General features: G+C 43.5%; 1 long non-coding RNA gene and 1 other non-coding gene across 2 annotated transcripts in view; both read right to left on the bottom strand.

Annotated features, from left to right (window-relative positions):
* Window positions 1–14,272, bottom strand: part of LOC121137589 — a 32,476-nt gene extending 18,204 nt beyond the window's left edge. The window contains exon 1 of the long non-coding RNA XR_005874886.1: window positions 14,191–14,272. This is a non-coding gene — a long non-coding RNA (uncharacterized LOC121137589). The remainder of the gene's footprint in view (window positions 1–14,190) is intronic.
* A 4,369-nt stretch (window positions 14,273–18,641) lies between these two features.
* Window positions 18,642–18,804, bottom strand: LOC121137704. Its single transcript, XR_005875015.1, has one exon. It is a non-coding gene; the product is annotated as a U1 spliceosomal RNA (small nuclear RNA).
* Window positions 18,805–19,277: the final 473 nt, after the last annotated feature.

Below are 19,277 nucleotides of genomic sequence, written 5' to 3'. Positions count from 1 at the left end.
CTCTCTCTTTTGCACACGCGTGCACTCATGCACACACACACACACACACACACACACACACGAATCCCTGAATATTTCCCAACACCCACACTACACCTGAGTGGTGATGGATGCTGGGGCTCTAAGCACAGGTTGTCATATGTGCACAAAACTTTTAACAGATGAACTACCCCAGTCACTATATCCCTCTATTTTAGACATAAGGAAATGTTTTACAAGGTTAATGTGTCCCAGGGCATAAAAGGAAAAGGCAAAACTAGGTCTCACCTTCAGAGGGCTGGGAATGATCTCTGGAGTGCCCTACCTTTCACCATCACATCCAACTGTCCCCAAATGACCCACTAAAAACAAATGCCCCACCACTTGACATATCCTTCTCCTCATCACCAGGGCGTACTCTCTGGAAACTTGTCATTCTTTAACATCTAGAGCAGAGCCCTTCTTCTCTTTCAAAGCATGCATGGTAATTACTTCCTTTGAGTACTTTTCATAAAGAACATTCTGTTGAGAAATATCTCACCCTCTCTAGATTCTGAGTTCTGCAACGGTCTGGAATTTATCTGCATCATCTTTATATGCCTGAAGGTCATTACTGTGCATAGCACACAGTAGGTGCTCATTAGATGTTTGTTGAGTGGACTGGTAATATTTATGAACTTGCTCTTATTTTAGGCACACAATTGTTGTGGAATAGTATTTTAACTGCATAAAAGTGTGTTACATTTATTCTTGCTGCCTTTGTTAACAATGTAAAGGGGTGTTACATGTGTTTATGCTGTTTGTTTAATTATGTAAAGATGTGTTGCATTTGTTTCACCTTGCCTGCCTAAGGCACCTGATTGGTCTAATAAAAAGCTGAATAGTCAATAACTAGGCAGGAGACAGATAGGCACAGCTGGAGGGAAGAGAGAATAAGTAGGAGGAGAAATCTAAGCTGGAGAGAGAAGAAAGAAATGAAAATGAGGGAGAGAATGAGGGAAAAGGAAAGGGAGACACCTGGGGCCAGCCAGGCAGCCACCGGCAGTCACAGAGTAGGACATACAGAGAGAAAGGTAAAAAGCCCCAAGGCAAAATGTACAAGAAGAGAAACAGACTAGTTTGTTAAAGGAAGAAACAGCATAGGCTAAGGTTGAGCGTTCATAACTAATAATAAGTCTCCATGTCATGACTTTGGAGCTGGTTGGTGGTCCAAAAGGAAAAGCCTGGCACACACAATGGCATGTGTCCATGACCCAGGGTAATTTCTCCTTTCATTGAAAATATAAGAATCCCTTTCCTTCCCTCCTTCCTTGTTTTATCCCTCTCTCCATTCCTTCTTTCCCTCTCTTTCTTTCTTCCTTCCTTCCTTCCTTTCTCTCTTCTTTTGACAGTATTTTGCTAAACTGCCAAGGCTGGGATTACAAGCATACATCATCATGCCCACTGGAATCTCATAGCTTCTTTGAAGCAGTAAGTTGGATAATAAAAAATTATTTTTACCAAACAAAAGAGGACAGGGAGGCCCAGAGAATGAACTTCCAACCATTCTGACCAATGTTCTTTGTGTAAGATGTAATTTGTTAGAGGATCAATGTTGAAACGTGTAACTTGAAAGTATCTTAATGCATGATTTAATTTTTAATCATTAATAACAATATCCATGTTTGACAGTTAAAATTTGATAAGGTGTTTAATTTTTAAGCCTGATATCTCTATTTTTCATCAAATAAAACATGATGGATGACTTGCAAGACAGAAGTACCCTCCCAGGTTTCTGATTGACAAGGCTACTGATGGTCACTATAGCCTCCTTCTTTATGTTCTATGGTCCCGCTGAGACATTGTTTGGGTTCCTCCATCCTTGTCCTGAGTCTGTAGGCCTGTTCACATCAGTTACTTTCACCCTAACGTGGGTTGTCACATGACAAACACTGAGCCCTTCTTCTGAGGAGAAGGGAAATTACAAAGGGCTCTACTGAGACCTTAAGAGTAAGGACATTCTTACAGTCAGTGTCGTGATGCAGAAAAAAATTCACCTCAGATGGTTCAAATGAAAAAATATCTGAAAGAGACATTTCTAGAAATATGAATGTTGGGAGTCAAGAAGAGATGACAGGACACTCAGAGCCCAGCAGCAGAGGGAGGGATGGAGCAAAAGACAAAGAGAAGTAAGGTTGACCCAGGAAGAAAGGAGCACCTAACAGGAGAAAGATAGATACTGCCAAAGGCAGCCATGACAGCAGGGAGAGGAAGGACAAGAAATGTCTGGCCATGTTCTCTTCCTGTCATGTAACAGTTTCCTCTGAATTCAAATAGTCCCTATAATAAGGAATGAGGAGGTTTATGAGACTCCAGGAGAAAACAACTGGTAAATGTCAAAAAGTTCCTAAAACTAACAAGAATTCACAAAGCCCCTCCCACCCCAAAGTTATGAAAGCAGTAAACCACTGTTAGGGTGGGGTGGGGGGCTTCTCCAAACAGCTGACTTGTTGAGTAACCTGCCTTGTCATGCAGAGAGTTTCAAGTTTGCAACTTTCATGAGTCATCAGGCATGTGGGGTGGGCATGGGTGATGCAGCTGCCTTTGAGTCATCCCTAATCCTATAAGTAACTCCTCATCCATACTCCTGAAATAACACCAATAAGCTCATTGGTTCACCAAGTTTGACTTTGGTAGTATAATTACTTTGGTCCCCTATTTGGGGTGAATAGACATTTGTTATCTCCAGGAAAGGCCACATAACACCTCCTGTCTGCAAACTCCTGCTGAAGTCTCCCATATGTAACCAGAAGTGATCTGGCAAGGGAGGTGGGACTTACAAGTCAGACTTCAGGGCATGAGATATAACAGGCAGGGAACACCAATCCAGCACCCCTCGGATCCTGTCCCTCAAACATAATGGTCCCTTCAAAGGAAATATCCTAAGAGCCATTACCTTTTATCTGCTGAGACACCCCAACAAGGTGGAGGCCCCCCCCTTCCGTGACAATGAGCATTCCAAAAGCACACTCTTTCACTGGTCATTGCCCTTGCCCTGTCTCACTGGCCCTGGTCCTCTCTCCTGCATCTTGGGACACCAATATGACACTCAAGTCCACCCCAGGCTCTGCTTCCAGGAGGAAGAAAATTAAGACACTGGTCAAACTGGACATCTTCTCTTCCTCTAAAAAGATGATTCATGTGTATATGCATTCCTCCTTTCAGGATAGCAAAGGAACCTCCCCCAATTCACACTCTGACACTGCGGAGTTGGGCAGATGCCAGTCCACAGAGCAACCCTCAGTCATGGGCCTATGGAGTCTTCAGATCAGGACTCTTAGAATCATATAATCATCTGAAAAGTGTTTCTCTGTCTTTTATTGCCTCTCTGAATAGCTCTCTTGGACTCTCCCCGCCCCATCACCCTCCCTATGAAATTTTAATACTGCAGATATATGGCAAATGTACTCACGCTCTGTGTGTCTGCTTGGTAGGCACTCTCTCATATGTTGCTGACACTTTCTATTTTCAGCAAGGTCCCAGTGCCACCCCTCAGCACTGAAGAGCAAGCAAAAGGCAGCTAATGACAGCCAGTCAGCACACACAGGCTACTGCTAACGACAGTCCTTCCTGCCATGTTCATCTATTAGCCACAGGTTTGTGGTGCTGATCTTGAGTGTGTTCTGATTATCTTCCATGAACTTCATGTCAATACTCCTCATTTGAAACCCAACAAAGGCCCAAGGAGAGAAATAAAATGAATGCTAAGGACTTTCATGTCGGTATTGTTTGAATGTCCTCCCAGGCTTCGTGCAACCAGAGGCTTAGTTCCCAGGGTGGTGGCATTGGTAGGGTACACAAGAGATGGTACCTAGTAGAAAGCCCTCAGGTTAGTATTGTGAGGTAGGTCTTATGGGACCCATTGGTAGCTCTTGGGAGACGAGTGCCAGGAAATGAACAAGACTGCTCCCTCCCTCTCTGCTTCCTGGCTCAGTATGTAATTAATCTTTCTCTAGTCATGCTCCATCATTTGCCATCCACCATCCACTGTCCACCATAGTTCTTGGAAATTGGTTATTATGAAGTGAATATGCCTGCCCCTCCCTCTCTGCTTCCTGGCTCAGTATGTAATCTTCCCTCTGCTCATGCCCCACACTTGGCCATCCACCATGGGTTCAAAGCCCACACCATGCCATTTGCACCCTCAGCCTCCAAAATTGTGAGCTATGTAAATCTTTTTCTTATAAAGTTTCCTGATTTGTAGATCCCTTATGATAGCTAAAAGCTGACACTATGGGATGAGATTTTTGCCTGATAGAGTTGATCTTGGGGTTGCCATTCATCTTGATAGTGACACCTAAGATTTCTTCACTTCATGTTTTATACCCCCTTGGGTGTGATGAGGAAGTACCCTTGAGCTCAGTGCCATCATCCTACAGGACACTAAAGGCACGGGGAGCAGACACATGAAGAGCTCAGCGAAGTCCAGATGCTCAGCCTGTAGGTTCTGAGCCAATTTTAATCACCTTAGGGCCTTGCTCACCAACCAGAAGTGGACTTGGGCACCTCCCCCCTTGGGGTACTCTGGCCCTTAATTTCTGTTGAGAGGAGGAAGGAAAAAAAAACCAAAACAACAAACTTCCTTTCCGCTCTGGGATATACTGTAGCAAACTGTGTCCCAGTGGCTCTCCAATTCTGTTTCTGCCAGGGCATATGAAAAAGCAGAGAGCTAATTATATGATAGCAATTACCTGAAAATTATATGTTTATTGGTTTTCGACTAGCAGATACTACTATTTTTGAACTCTTCATTGTTCTGCTCAGTGACAGGAGTCACACTGTCTCTATTCCAAATGTTTCCTCCTATCTCATGATTAGTAGACTTTCCAAATAGGGCCACAGCATGGAAAGCCTCCTGGGTAGGGAAGGGAGGGTGTGACTCAGTCCACACAGGAGGCACCGGAAGCCTCTCTCACCCACGGACACCTCACTCCTGTTTTAGTAATAAAGTGTGCATCACTTTCCTGCCCAAGAGCAGTGCACTCCTGTCTCTGCCCTTGGATACTGGGGAGAGCATCCAACAGGAAAGGCTCCATCCACCACCGGATGTATTTATATACCCTTCAATTACGTGCCTTCGTTAATTGTCGCCTTTCCACCAGCTCTTCTTACGACAGAGGGAGCCTTGCCTGTAATTATAGTGATGAAATATTTCTATGAGCTTTTAAAAGTGGAGCCTAAACTGGGTCATAATGGGGAAATCGGAGGTCAGGGTACAGAGGTCACTGTTGGATTCACTGTGACAAACTGATCTTCCAAAGCTTCTATTATGTGAAAGCCCTGTCCCAAATGACCATCGGGCACCTCTTCCTGCTGTTACTATTGACAGCAGTATAATGTTGGGCTGGAGTGATGACTCTCTTGCTGGCCCTCTCGATAGGCTTACCTTGCAAACACAAGGACCTGAGTAACAAAGTCAACTGTGATAGCAGGTAGTTACAATCCCAGAACTGGAGAGGCAGAGACAAGACAAATCCTTGGGGGGGTCACTGTCACTGTCACTGAGTAGCCTACTTGATGAGTTCCAGGCCAGAGAAGGACCCTGTCCCAAAATAAAGTGGATAGCACCTGGACAACAACATTCAGTGAGGACTTTTGGCCTCTGCATGAGTGTGTGCACTCACATATGCGCACACACACACTGGAGGACCAACATCTGTGGAGCATTTTATAATGTAGGCAATCAACTCCTTTTCCATGAAGCGCCTTACTTACCCAGGTGACTTGGCCATAGTCTCCTTGTTTCAGTGCATGTCCCTACCCACTGGGAAGATTGAAAGGTATGCTGATTCCTGTCCTGTTAATGATTCCACACGTGTGGAAGGACAGCTTACAGATCTTGAAGCTCCTCTGTTATTCACAGGAGGGCAGGTCATGTTTGTGGAGATCCCTGTGTGTCCCTGAACTAGGAGGTGATTATTGCTCATTTATAGCACACTATGCTCTCACATTGTGTCTTTGCTGTTCCACTCACTTGGAACAGCATCTTCTTATCTAAGAGTTCCATCAGCGTTGGCATGAACTTTACTACCTTGGCCACTTGGGGACCCCCTGGAAACTTCTTGTTTCTCTGACTTCTCCTGCTCCTCTCCCTCAAATCATCATCTCCTCTCACTGAATTGTAATGTGAGATTGGAAACCAATTTATTATGGGCCCAATACTTCATTTAAGAAACAGATCTAGGGAGCTAGAGAGATGGCTCATTGATTAAGAGCATTGTCTTGGTCTTATAGAGGGTCAGAGTTTGATTCGTGAATCACAACTGTGTGAAACAGTAGCTCTGGAGGATCTGACATGCCTCTACTTCTACACACACACACACACACACACACACACACACACACACGCACGCACGCACGCACGCATGCACACGCACACATAAATAATAGTTATTTTTAAAAGAAATAGATCTAAAGAAGTAAACATCCCTTCCTAAGCCCCAGACAGCCCAGTGAATTGTCAGCAAAATTGACACCAGAATCCAGGCCATTAATTAGCCTTATAAAATATTTCCCACTACACCTGTGGTAGAATGGAAGTTACATGGTGGTTGCCAGCTTTCCATAGAGCTGTACTGACTGCCAGAGTCACTGGGGGTGGCTACTGCTTGTATAGGAACAGCCTTCTGGGAAAGAGCACTCTGATGATTTAGTCATATCTCCCAGGCTGTGGATAGGAGTGTGGGGAACAGGGTGGCTCATAACACAATGTACTTGACTTCAGGCTAACTTTAACTGACTCCTCCAGTGCCATTGATGTTGTTTGACCCTGCATTCCCCCAAATCCTAGTGAAGTAATTTCAGAGCAGCCCTTTTATTTCACTGAAAAGATAGTGTCAGGTCTGTTCAAAGCTGAGTCAGCATGCCATCCTTTCTCTATCCAATTCGACCATGGGACATAATGTTACCCACACTTTCCCAACTCCAGAGCTGATTTCAGAGTTTGTTTTGAGACAGGGTCTCCTGTATTCCAGGTTAGCCTTGAACTCATTTGTATCACTAAAGATGATCTTGGACTCCTGTTTCTCCTCTCTCTACCTCTTGAACGCTAGGATCATGGGTGTGTGCTACCACATCCAGTTTATGTGGTGCTGGGGATCGAACCCAGACCTTCACGAATGCCAGGCAAGCACTTTACAAAGTAAGATGCGTGCCCAGCTTCGGTTTTAAAATGTTGACCATGTATTTTTACAATTAGGAGAGTAACCTAGTCAATTTAGTAAGGAAAACTTAAAATTCCAACAGGCCAAGAGAGGCTGTTTTAAAGGTAGAAATGGGTCTGGACAGATGGCTTAGTGGTTAAGTGTATCAAGCTTTCTTGTAGGACTTCTTTGGACTGCCAGGTGCCCAAATGATGATACAAAGACTTATTATCAATTATGAATGCTTGACCTTAGCTTAGGCTTGTTACCAATTAGCTCTTATAATTTACATTTACCTGTTTCTATTAATCTACGTTCTGCCACGTGACTCTTTGCCTCCATTCCACACATCTGACTTGCTCCGTGTCTAACTGGTGAATCTCGTGGGCCTCAGAGTCTTCCCAAGTTCCTCTCTCTACCAGAAGTCCTGCCTAGTCTCTCTTACCTAGCCATTGGTCATTCATCTCATTATTAAACTAATCAGAAAGCATCTTAGGCAGAGACACATTTTCACAGTATACAAAAAGATTATCCCACAACATTTTCCCCCTTTTGTCTAAATAAAAAGGAAAGGTTTTAACTCTAATGCAGCACAACTATATATAATAATTATCAGGTAACAGTTACGTTCACAATGTCCAGTTCATTCATATTTGGCAAATTTGGAGAAAGTACTCTATCATTCATTCAATCTTGGCAAGTCCAAAGTTTTACACCTAAACCACTTTCTATCATAACTTGTATTGACATTCTAAAAATATCCTTTTAGATCTTAAAACATTTTCTTAGATAAACAACTTAAGCTTTTATGTCTTGAAACCTTATAAACTTTATATCTCTTTTATAAGTTTCTTTTCTGAATTTGGCAACAAGGAAGACAGTATAACTATCTAGTCTTCAACCCCCACCAGGGACCCAAGAACTATACCTGAGTAAACAGGAAGTGCAGCACAAACAACTTCCAAAACTACAGAAACGACAAACGCCTGACTGCCTGAACAGCCACCCAAGGTTCCTCTGCAATGTTGGGCCATCCATCTTCAGCTTATAGGCCCAGAATATCTGGCAGACCTTTCTGTGAAGCAGGAATTTTGAAGGACTGCCCTACCTTATTAAAAACATCATAAATACCATTCTGGAGGTCTCTGAAGTGTTTAAAGACCACCTATCTATCTGAAATATATTTCTGTTTGACCTTGAAAATATACCTAACATGACTACATGTTTTATTTTTATAGATGACTAACTACTGCATTTCTTAATTATGCTTAACTGTTTATAGTAATAGGTTTCAAGAAGTAAATATTTACATTTTAAAATGAGATGCATAGGTACAATATTTTAAATAAGAGTAGAAACACACAGTGTATTATAACAAAAATAATCTTAAATTTGTATCAATATACAAAAATCCATACCAATGTAAAATATTTGAGACTAGTAACTGCTTTATGGTTTAAAAGTAGGTTCAATAAGCTACCTTTTATCCTATCTTTTCTATATTATATATTGTTACAAAAATGACCTTACATTTTTATTAATATATAAAAATCCATACCAACGTAAAATATTTGAAACTAGTAGTTCCCTTTTAGTTTAAATGTAGATTTAATAATCTACCCTTTTATCATTCCTATATTCCCCTATTTTCTTTTCAAAAAGAGATTCCTGAATCTAACCTCCTTTGCTTAGTTTTTTCCTTGACCATGGCCAGTAACAACTTGCAACCAGCCCCCCTAAACAATGATAAACATTTATAAAACAAATGACCTAAAACCACCCATCCTACCTCTTTGGAATGTGGGCATTGTGTTCTTAAAATGACTTCCTGTTTCTGGAGCAATGGTATCTTTAGGGGACCCTGAGAAAATTGGGACAATGGTTAAGTCCTGGGAGAGCTAACTGTATCATTTGCTGTTTAATCTCTATCTAATGGGAAAGTGCAGGGCTTATCTCAAGCCCTGGATAGAGTAGTCTGTGAGGATGAACCATCTTAGCTAGCCACTCTGAAGTTGTTCTGGATGCAGATTTTTGAGGAAACTGCAAGAGGCATTCTGAGAGGTTGGATCACCTGGGCTACCTGACTTCATTGATGTCTGGTCCTTTTGTTTTGAAAACAGACAAACTTTTAAAGGTAACATACATATCTGCATCAACACAAATATGGAATATGCAGTGTGCACAGATGAGCTAAAGATGATTCTTTGTTTTATGTTTGTGCAGGTAAAAAGCATCTGTCAATTTTATAAGTCTGTTTGGACTGCATAACCAAACTGTAATATAAATCTCCATCCATGACATATGAAAGGATGGCATGTAATAGTAAGTCACAAGGACTCTGTAACCAACAAAATTTATCATGTTGCCTCCAGTCTCAAAGCTTTTCCCATTAGCAGAATCAATACATACAAAATCTGTCTTGTAGTTTTTCTTGTTTTTTTTCCCCTTCATGCCTGCAGCCAAGATTTTCAGGAGGTCTCTTCTGGTCAATTTTTGAAGGAATCCACAGCTTTTTGTTTCCTGTGGAAACAAAGGCATAACCTCTCCCCCAACATAACACATTTCCTGACTTCCATTCTGAAGTTAAGACATCCTTAAAATACATAGGTTGGTTTAATTTAGCAGTTTTTCTACAATTCAGTGTCTCTCAGCAGTTAGTTTTTTCTCATTAGTGTTTAAAACATTTAAAATTAATAAAGTATTATATGTGGTCCAAGCTCCCTGTGTTATATTTCCCATCCTTATATGGCCTATTCTTTTTATGTTACTCTACTCTCTCTTTAAAGGCTATTGTTTTTAAATTATTTTTTCTATGACTGTCTTTACCCATTTTCTTTCCTTTCTTCAGCACCTAGGCACATTTCCAAGCATATTGTACATGCTTAGAGGTTTTTCTCAGTCTGCACCTGCCTTTACTATATGCCTGCAGTGTTCTCTGACAATATGAGCCAAACCTTAAACAGCCAGGTCACCTGCTCTGGTCCACAGGCACCTGCAGGAGCCATGCCTAACTATCCCAGCTCAGGGAAGTTGTTGTGTCCATGATACAGCAGGCATTTGTACCTAGTGCTGAGTAGCTGCACAGCAGGACCTCTTAAAGGAGCTGTGCTCCTATACTCTGCAAGTACTGGGACTATCTGAGAGTCTACAGTTACTAGGAAGAGGTGCCTGACTCTGTGTTTAGAACTTTTTTCCAGCTTTCTCAGGCCCTATGTAAACATCTGTGGCCCCACATTGAAAGCCAGTGGAGACTTATGAACGCTTGAACTTTAGGCTTGTTCCCAATTATCTCTTATAACTTAAATTAACCCATTTCTATTAATTTATGTTGCTCTTTACCTGTCCTCCATTCTGTATGTCCAACTCCATCCATGTCTGGCTGGCAAATCCTGTGAGCCTCAGATTCTTCCCAAGTTCCTCTTTCTTCCCAGAAGTCCTGCCTAGCCTCTCCAACATAGCTATTGGCCATTCTATTCTTTATTAAATCAATCAGAAGGTGTCTTTGGCAGAGACACATTTTCCAAGTATACAAAAAGATTATCCCACAACAGTTAAGAGCACTTACTTCTCATATAAAGGACCAAAGTTTAGTCCTAAGCACCTATGTGACAGTTCACATCCACCTGTAACTCCAGTTCTAGGAGTTGTGACCCTCCTTCTTCTTGCCTCTGTGTGCTCCTGCATGCACATGGTACACATAAACCCGTGTAGGCATGCATATTTGCATAAAAGTAATAAAGAAAGCAATACACCTTTAAAGGCAGGAGGCAGGAAGGAAAGATCTCAAGCCCAAGGCAACTGATAATAAACAGTACTGACCAGAGGACAATTAGGGAATGCTTTTCTTCTTGTGGATTTGACAGAGTTGATACAAACATGGATGCCTACTGAGGCAATTCAGATCACATAAATGAATGACTCAGCCTAGGTATACAGCAACAGGGAGTAGTGGGGACTGTGGTTTATTTAGAATTATCCTAAAGGAGTTCAGACTTCCATTTTAAAAGCAGCACTGGCTAAATAGCAAATGTTTGCAAGCTTCATTTGGCTTTAAGGCTTTAGACTTAAAATTTTGTCAGTTGGAGAGATGTCTGTGTCTGATTCAAACATTATCTAGTAGAGATTGGGCTTAGCTCAGTGGTAGAGGAGTTACTTAGCATTGAGAGGCCCTGGGTCTCAAGTACTCTCTCTCTCTCTCTCTCTCTCTCTCTCTCTCTCTCTCTCTCTCTCTCTCTCTCTCTCTCTCTCTCTCTCTCTCTCTCTCTCTCACACACACACACACACACACACACACACACACACAAAGACCTACTGGTCAATCACAAAAAACGGAGAAGCGCTGGGCGTTGGTGGAGCACACTTTTAATCCCAGCACTCTCTATGAGTTCGAGGCCAGCCTGGTCTACAGAGTGAGTTTCAGGACAGCCTCCTAAACAATACAGAGAAACCCTGCCTCGAAAAACCAAAAACCAAAACCAAACAAAAAACAAACAAACAAAAAAAAACCCGGAGAAGCCCTAAGGCTGGAGATATAGCTCAGTGGTAGAGCCCTTGTCTAACTTGTGCAAGGTCTTGAACTCAATCACTAGTGCTTTGAGGAACGTACCTAAGACTCATAGGGTGGTGTGGGACACGGTGCCATGTCCCATTTGGTCTGTCCCACCTCTGTCTGGATATCATTCCAATAAACAACTCTGATTTCAAGAATGTTATTGCTGGGGTTCCATGGATAAGAGCAAAATGGCTGAGACACACTTAAGAAAGTGCTCAACATCCCTAGCCATCCGGGAAGTGAAAATCAAAACAACTCTGAGATACCATCTCACTCCTAATGGCTAAAATCAAAAACACCAATGACAGTTTATGCTGGAGAAGATGTGGAGAAAGGGGAACACTCCTCCACTGTTGGTGGGAGTGCCAACTTGTACAGCCATTTTGGAGATCAGTATGGATAGTCCTCAGGAAAATGGAATTCAGCCAACCACAACACCCAGCAATTCCACTCTTAGGCATATATCCAAAAGATGCACATTCATACTATAAGGATGTCTGTTCAACTATGTCCACAGCAGCATTATTTGTAATAGCCAGAACCTGGAAGCAACCCAGATGCCCCTCAACTGAAGAGTGGATAAAGAAAATGTGGTACATTACACAATGGAATATTACTCAGCAGAAAAAAAACAATGGAATCTTGAATCTCAGGTAAATGGATAGCACTAGAAGAAACCATCCTGAGTGAGGTAACCCAGTCACAAAAAGACAAACATGGTATTTATTCACTCATATATGGATTTTAGACACGGAGCAGGGGATTGCCAGCCTGCACTTCCACTGATAAAGAGTCTGGGAAACAGAGAGGACCATAAGAGAGATATGCATGGTACCCCAGAGAAGGGGAATGGGATGGGACTCCTGAGGGGATTGGGAACATTGGGTGAGAGGAGGGGAGAGGAAGTTTGGAGAAAGAGAGGGGGAGAAGAGGGGGGGAAGAGGAGGACATGGGCAAACAGGAAGGTTGAGTTAAGGAGCCACTATAGGTCTGAGAAGAATCTGGCACTAGGGAGATTTTCAGAGATTTACAAGAATGACACCAACTGGCAAACTAACCAACAGTGGAGAGACTAACTTAAATGCCCTTCCCCTATAATGAGATTGATGACTACCTTATATACCATCCTAGAGCCTTCATCCAGTGGCTGACGGAAGCAGAAACAGACACCCACAGAAAAACACTGAACTGAACTCCTGGAAACCAGTTGCAGAGAGGGAGGAGTGCTGAGCAAAGGAGTCAAGACCTGGCTGGTGAAACCCATAGAGAGAGCTGACCTGAAAAAGGGGGAGCCCTTGGACCCCAAACTTGTGACTAAGAGGCCAGTATGGAACTGACCCAGACCCTCTGAATGTGGGTGTCAGTGAGGAGGCCTCAGCAATCTATGGGGCCTTGGATAGTAGACCAGTATTTAGCCCTGGCGTACAAATGGACTTTGGTAGCCCATTCCACATGGAGGGATGCTGTCTCAGCCTGGACACATGGGGGAGGGCCTAGGCCCTGCCTAGGATAATATGACAGATTTGAAGATTCCCCATGGAGGGCCTCACCCTCCCTGGGGAGTGGAGAGGTTGGTGGGGGGGCAGGGGAGAAGGAGGGGGTGAGAGAACTGGGATTGACATGTCAAGCAAGCTTGTTTCTAATTTAAATAAAAATTTTAAAAATGGAAAAAAGAAAAACAAAGAGCACTGCTTTTCTCCCAGAGGACCTGGGTTCCATTCCCAGCACCCACGTGGCAGCTCACAACCATCTGTCACTCCATTTCCAGGGAACCTAACACCCTCTTCTGGCTTCCCTGGGTGCATAGACATACATATATACAGGCGAAACACCCACACACATCATAATTAGACAAAAGAAAGAGTTGTATTGCTAAGCCTATCATGGGGAAACACACTTGTAATCCTAGCACTTGGCAGGCTGAGGCAGGAGGATGTCTAGGCAGGAGTTTGAGTCCAGCTTGAGCTACATAGCAAGGCAGTCTCACAAAAAGTGTGTGGGAGGACTAAAGAGATACCTCATCAACTTGAAGGGAATACTGCCTTTGCAAAAGACAGGAGTTCAAATCCAGCATCCTGCTGAGTGGCTCACAACTGCCAGTTCCAGGGGATCTGACACCTCTGCCCTTCTTGGCACCGGAACTCTCATGCACATAGCCACAGTCAGACAAATGCACACAAAATTAAAAAGTAATAATAGTTTAAATGGTAGGTGCAATCGTCCAGGTCTACAATCCAAACACTTCGGAGATGGTACAGGCAATGAGATCCATAGGTTCAGGGTCGTCCTTAGCTATGTACTGAGTTCAATTCATGGCCAGGCTGGGCTACATGTGACCAGCCTGGATGTGGGGGATGTGTGGAGAAAGGAGGAGGAGAAGGAAGAAAGGGGAAGGAGGAGGAAGAGAGGAACAGGTAGTTTAACAAGACAAGAATGATTGCTGAGTATAAGACAAGACACTTTGGGGTGAGATCAAACCTTGGCTTTGAAGTCCGGAGCTTCCTGAAAATGGGGAGACTTGCAAGGCAGATTGGGAAGGCTGTGTATAAAAGCTTCTCAGAGTAGCAGGAGGCTGGGAAACAGAGTGAGGGACTGGCAGGGTCCCAAGTAGGACTGAGTTGTGCAATGTAGAGCCCTGGGGAGGGTTTTACTTCTTGGTCCACACCCTCAAACTCCTTGAGAAAAAAAATCACATTTCATATGCAAGCTTAGAATGCTTTTCACTGCTGTATAGAAGGCTTCCCTGGTGAGCAGAGACCCCTGGCTTTGGTTCCAATGATGCTGTGGAGAGGGAAGGGAGGGGTGGAAGGTGACCTGCCACTGTCTGGGGAAACCAGCTTGTTCTCAAAGAGTCGACAAGACGGATCCAGGTGGTGCCAGAAAGTATCAGGAAGAGTCTGGGGTGCTGGCGACCCCCCTCACACTGGAGAATTGTAATCCCACAAGGGAAGCGGCTGAGGAGTACGCTAGCTCAAATGAGCACCCAGCCTCACCCCTCCTAATCCTCTAAAGGAGCTGTTAGTTATAAACACAGCAATTACCCACAGGAGGCCGATGACTCAGTTCAACAGACTGTAAAATGCTCAGAAAAATAGGGGCCCCATAAATGCAAAAATATTATTACAAGCACTTTCCCCCAAAACATCCTCCATCTTCCTGGGATGCTGCCTGTAAGGCCCAGCTGGACTGAGTTCTGCCATAAAATGAAACTCACATGGCCTGAGGAGCAGGTGTCTGGTCAGACTGTAGACCCTTGGAGAAGGCAGCCCTCATGATGCCTCTCCTCTCCCAGAGGACCAACGGTGCCCAGCAGCTAGGAGTTCACAGAAGAAGGTTCCTGGCAGGCCTGGCTTCCCATCTCAGCTAGGAAGGTGGCCTAACTTTCTCTGAGCCTTGGTCTCCTTACTTTACTCCTAGGATGAGTCCAAGACTTGCTGTAATCAACTTTTGGAACCCCAGATGCTTTGAGAAACATAAAGCAATTTACAGGTGAATTTACATGATGCCCCCTCCCCATCTCAGGGCACCTGTTCTAAGACACCCAGTGGATGTCTGGAATCCCCCATAACTCTGAACTTACACACTGTATCCTATTTTTCTAGTTTAACTATAAATTAAATAAAATAAGAGTAAGAAATTGGCAATAATAGCTAATAAAAATTAGAAAGATGAAATAATAGACCATAAATAACAGTTATTTCTAATTTATGAATTGATTATCACTTCTCAAAGTGCCCATTGATTATTTTCTGGCCATGTGTGACTGCAACTAAAAACATAAAGCAGCCCTGTGGAGAAGGGAGATCCCTGTACATGGATGGAAATGAGGACAGCTGTGTGAGATTCTCATACCGCCATTACAGCTGGAGGTCACAGGAAGGGACCAATGGGCCGCACACAAATGCCTCCTGTTTCCTAGTGCTCTCTGGTCATAGGACAAGGACAGAACTCAAGGAGGAGTGCTGCCCTCAGGTCTTCCAGTAAGGGGATGACAATTGCCAGGAGGCTGAGGGCTCAGAAACAGCTCCTCCTCCTCCTCTCTTCTTTTTTCTTCTCCTCCACCTCCGAATCCTCCTTCTTCCTTCTCTTCCTCTTCTTGTTCTACTACTACTTCTTCTTTGTTTTAAAACAGGGCTCACTATGTAGCTTTGGCTGTCCTGGAATTCCAATATGCAGGCCAGACTGGCCTCAAACTCAGAATCTGCCTGTCTCTGCCTCCTGAGTGTTGATATTAAAGGTGTGCACCAGGTCTGAAAATGCATCTTAATTGTGTGTGTGTGTGTGTGTGTGTGTGTGTGTGTGTGTGTGTGTGTGTGTCTGGCTGGCTGGCTGGCTGGCTGGCTGGCTGGCTGGCTAGCTGGGTTTCTTAAATTTTTTCGCACTTATGACCTCTTCTGCCTTAGAGATGTTTACACAGCTCTTGATATGCAGCTATGTAAAGTAAGTATACAAAGCAAAAATTTACTGGTAAAGAAATTTATTCTTGGACTGAAGAGAAGGCTCAGTGAGTAAAGAGCTTGCCATGCAAGCCTGAGGACCTGGGTTTGGATCTCTAGGACCCACATATAGAGTGTATGTCTGTGAGTCCAGCCTGCTATGATGTGATGGGAGGTGGAGATGGGAGAATCCCCAGAAGCTGAGCTAGCTAGCTTAGGGTACACAATAATGAATAACAAGAGACCCTGTCTTAGGCAAGCTGCGGGGAAGATGAAAGCAGATTGGCACATTGATGAAATGGGTATGCTGGGTGATTTTTACATAAAGAATTGAATCCTAAATTGGGTGTGGTGGCACACGCATTCATTTAATCCCAGCACTTAGAAGGCAGATGTGGGGGTGGGGCATGGGGTGGGGTCTCTGAGTACAAGGCCAGTCTGATGTACAGAGTAAATTCCTGGGCAGCCAGGGCTACACAGAGAAACCCTGTCTCAAAAAAAAAAATAAAACAAAACAAAACAAGAATTCAATCTTGGCTGACTATCTGATGCTACAGGACATAGATCATTATTGACTTTTTTTTTTCAGAGTTGATCAATATTTGATTTAGTTGGAATCAGTGTCCAGCGCAGAGCTTCATGTAAATACATCATACAAAAATGGGCATTTCAGAAACTGTTGGCAATTGTGCCCTAATCCCAAGCCAAAATTCATAGAACATTTTCTTATGAATTTAAATTAGAACCCAGGCAGTAATTAAAAGAAATTTTATTTTGTGTGTACTTGTGTCTGTGTGCGATTGTATATGAAGGGCAGAGAACAACTTGTGGGAATTACTTCTCTCCTTCCAGTAAGGGGTCCTGAGCATTGAACTCAGGTACTCAAGCTTGGCAGCAAGCACCTTTACCCATTGAGCCATCTTGCCAGCCCTCAAGCAGCAATTTGTAAAAGCAAACATTCTAGCTCAATACAATTTAAAGATCTACTGATTAGATACCTACATTCTTTTTTTTTTTTTTTTTTTTTTTTTTTTGGTTTTACGAGACAGGATTTCTCTGTTTGGGAGGCTGTCGGTCCAGCCTGGCCTCGAACTCACAGAGATCCGCCTGCCTCTGCCTCCTGAGTGCTGGGATTAAAGGCGTGCGCCACCAACGCCTGGCTACCTACATTCTTAATAATGGTAGTAGTTTTTGTTTTTCCATAACTAAATCTGAACAGTGTATGTTGATATTGTACGGCACGAAACATGTTCATTACAAGGCACAGGGATTGTGTGGTCAGAACTGTCCAGAACCAAGGTTGCAGGGCAGTCATGTGATGTCACTTAAGTGAGTGATGCCCTAAATACCTTGGATTCATTATCCAATATAAATTCATTCTATTTTGAGTTAATGGTTGTTATTATACTTTCAAAGTTATTTTATTGCTGTCAATTTTTGTGCGGGGGGGGCTGCCATAAATTTTACCACTTCATCCAGGGTTATTGCCACAGTTTCAAAGCTGGACCCCAAGACAAAGTACAACCTTTGGAGCCTGGCCACTGACACCAGCTCATGAGTAGTCACAGCCCCTCACATACTTAGAACTTATGAACACATGGCCCCCCTGCACTCCCCCTGGGCTGCCAGCTGCATCCAACCCCTTCCATCATTTCCCATCCACCCCAAAGAGCAAGTTCCTCCCCTCGTTGCATGCCCAATCCCCTGGATCTCATCTCTCTGGTCCACATTTATCACAGACCTAGACAAGCTCGTGAAAGTTGGGGGTCTCTGCAGAGATATCTTGATCCACTAGCTATGGAGTCGTGAGGGGTGTCCCAGAAGAGAACGATGAAGAAGCAACATGGGTACTCACATCACTGGTGCCAACTCTCCCATTTTGTGATCAATCTGCCCCCCACTCTGGGACCCCAGATTTGGAATCTGTGCTCCAGCAATATGCATTTCTTCTGGGCCCTTCCGATTTGTCCTTTTGGTTTTTCACTTTGATTTTGTGCCTGGGCCCTGGACTTGGTTTAGATGTCTGGCATTGGTGACCCAGGTCCCTTCTATAACCTCAGACTCTCAGATTGTCACTCTGCTGCCCGAGTTCAAAGGTCATGTCAGACAGCTCCTCCTCTATGCTCCACCTTTTTGTTCCATCATTTAGCCTTCTGTTTTGTAACTATTTGTTTTCATGACTGGGCCCCTCCCAGGACTGTGAGCAATTTAAAGATAGAGAGTGGGTGTCAAACATATTTCATAAATGAATGCATAATAAATTATGATCTGTCTGATTGAGGCAGTATAATCCTTCTGATGCTGTTATGAGTGACAGGGAGAATTATTTTTGTCTTTCCTAACTTCCATGCCAAGAGGCAGGAACCAATGAGCATTTAAGATCTCCATTGATGTGTGTGTGTGTGTGTGTGTGTGTGTGTGTGTGTGTGTGTGTGTGTGTGTGTAATTTGATGTCAGGAGTCTTCTCCCTTATTTTTTTATTTTTAATTATTATAGGGGAGAATGTGAGCATAGTCCCTCGCTTCCACAAAATATGCAGTTGAGTTTCCTGTATTTGGAGAAATCATAGGAGTCAGAATGTCTCAAGTACAATGGATAAGCCTCACCCTGGGAAACCACCTTTGTGGTCATGATACCTTCCCTGCTAGGTAAGTATAAGTATACAAACTTGTTTTTTAGGAATCAGGCTCTCTCTCTCTCTCTCTCTCTCTCTCTCTCTCTCTCTCTCTCGCTCGCTCGCTCGCTCGCTGTCTCTCTCTCTCTCTTTCTCTCTCATGTTTATTTTTTCTATTTACATAACTTTTGTCTGCCTGTGTGTATGTGTACCATGTGTACCTGTAACTGGCAGAAGAGGACATCAGAGCCCCTGGAACTAGACTTGCAGATAGTTGTGAGGCAAACCTGGGCCCTCTGCAAAAGTGCTCTTAAATACCAGAGTCATTTCTCCAGTCCCTTGCAACAGTGTCTGATTGAACTGAGAGATCACTGGTTAGGGCAGGCTAGCTGACCAATGAGTTCCAGGATCCTCCTGTCTCTGTCATTCCAATGCTAGGGTTATAGATACATGCTGGCACACTCCGTTTTTTTGTTTGTTTGTTTGTTTTTTCTTAAAACAGAATCTCACTTTGT

Source organism: Mesocricetus auratus, unplaced genomic scaffold (assembly GCF_017639785.1).
Source record: "Mesocricetus auratus isolate SY011 unplaced genomic scaffold, BCM_Maur_2.0 Super-Scaffold_100691, whole genome shotgun sequence".
NCBI lineage: Eukaryota > Metazoa > Chordata > Mammalia > Rodentia > Cricetidae > Mesocricetus > Mesocricetus auratus.
Note: the sequence above shows the minus strand (reverse complement) of the source record. Positions and strands in the feature narration are given on the sequence as shown.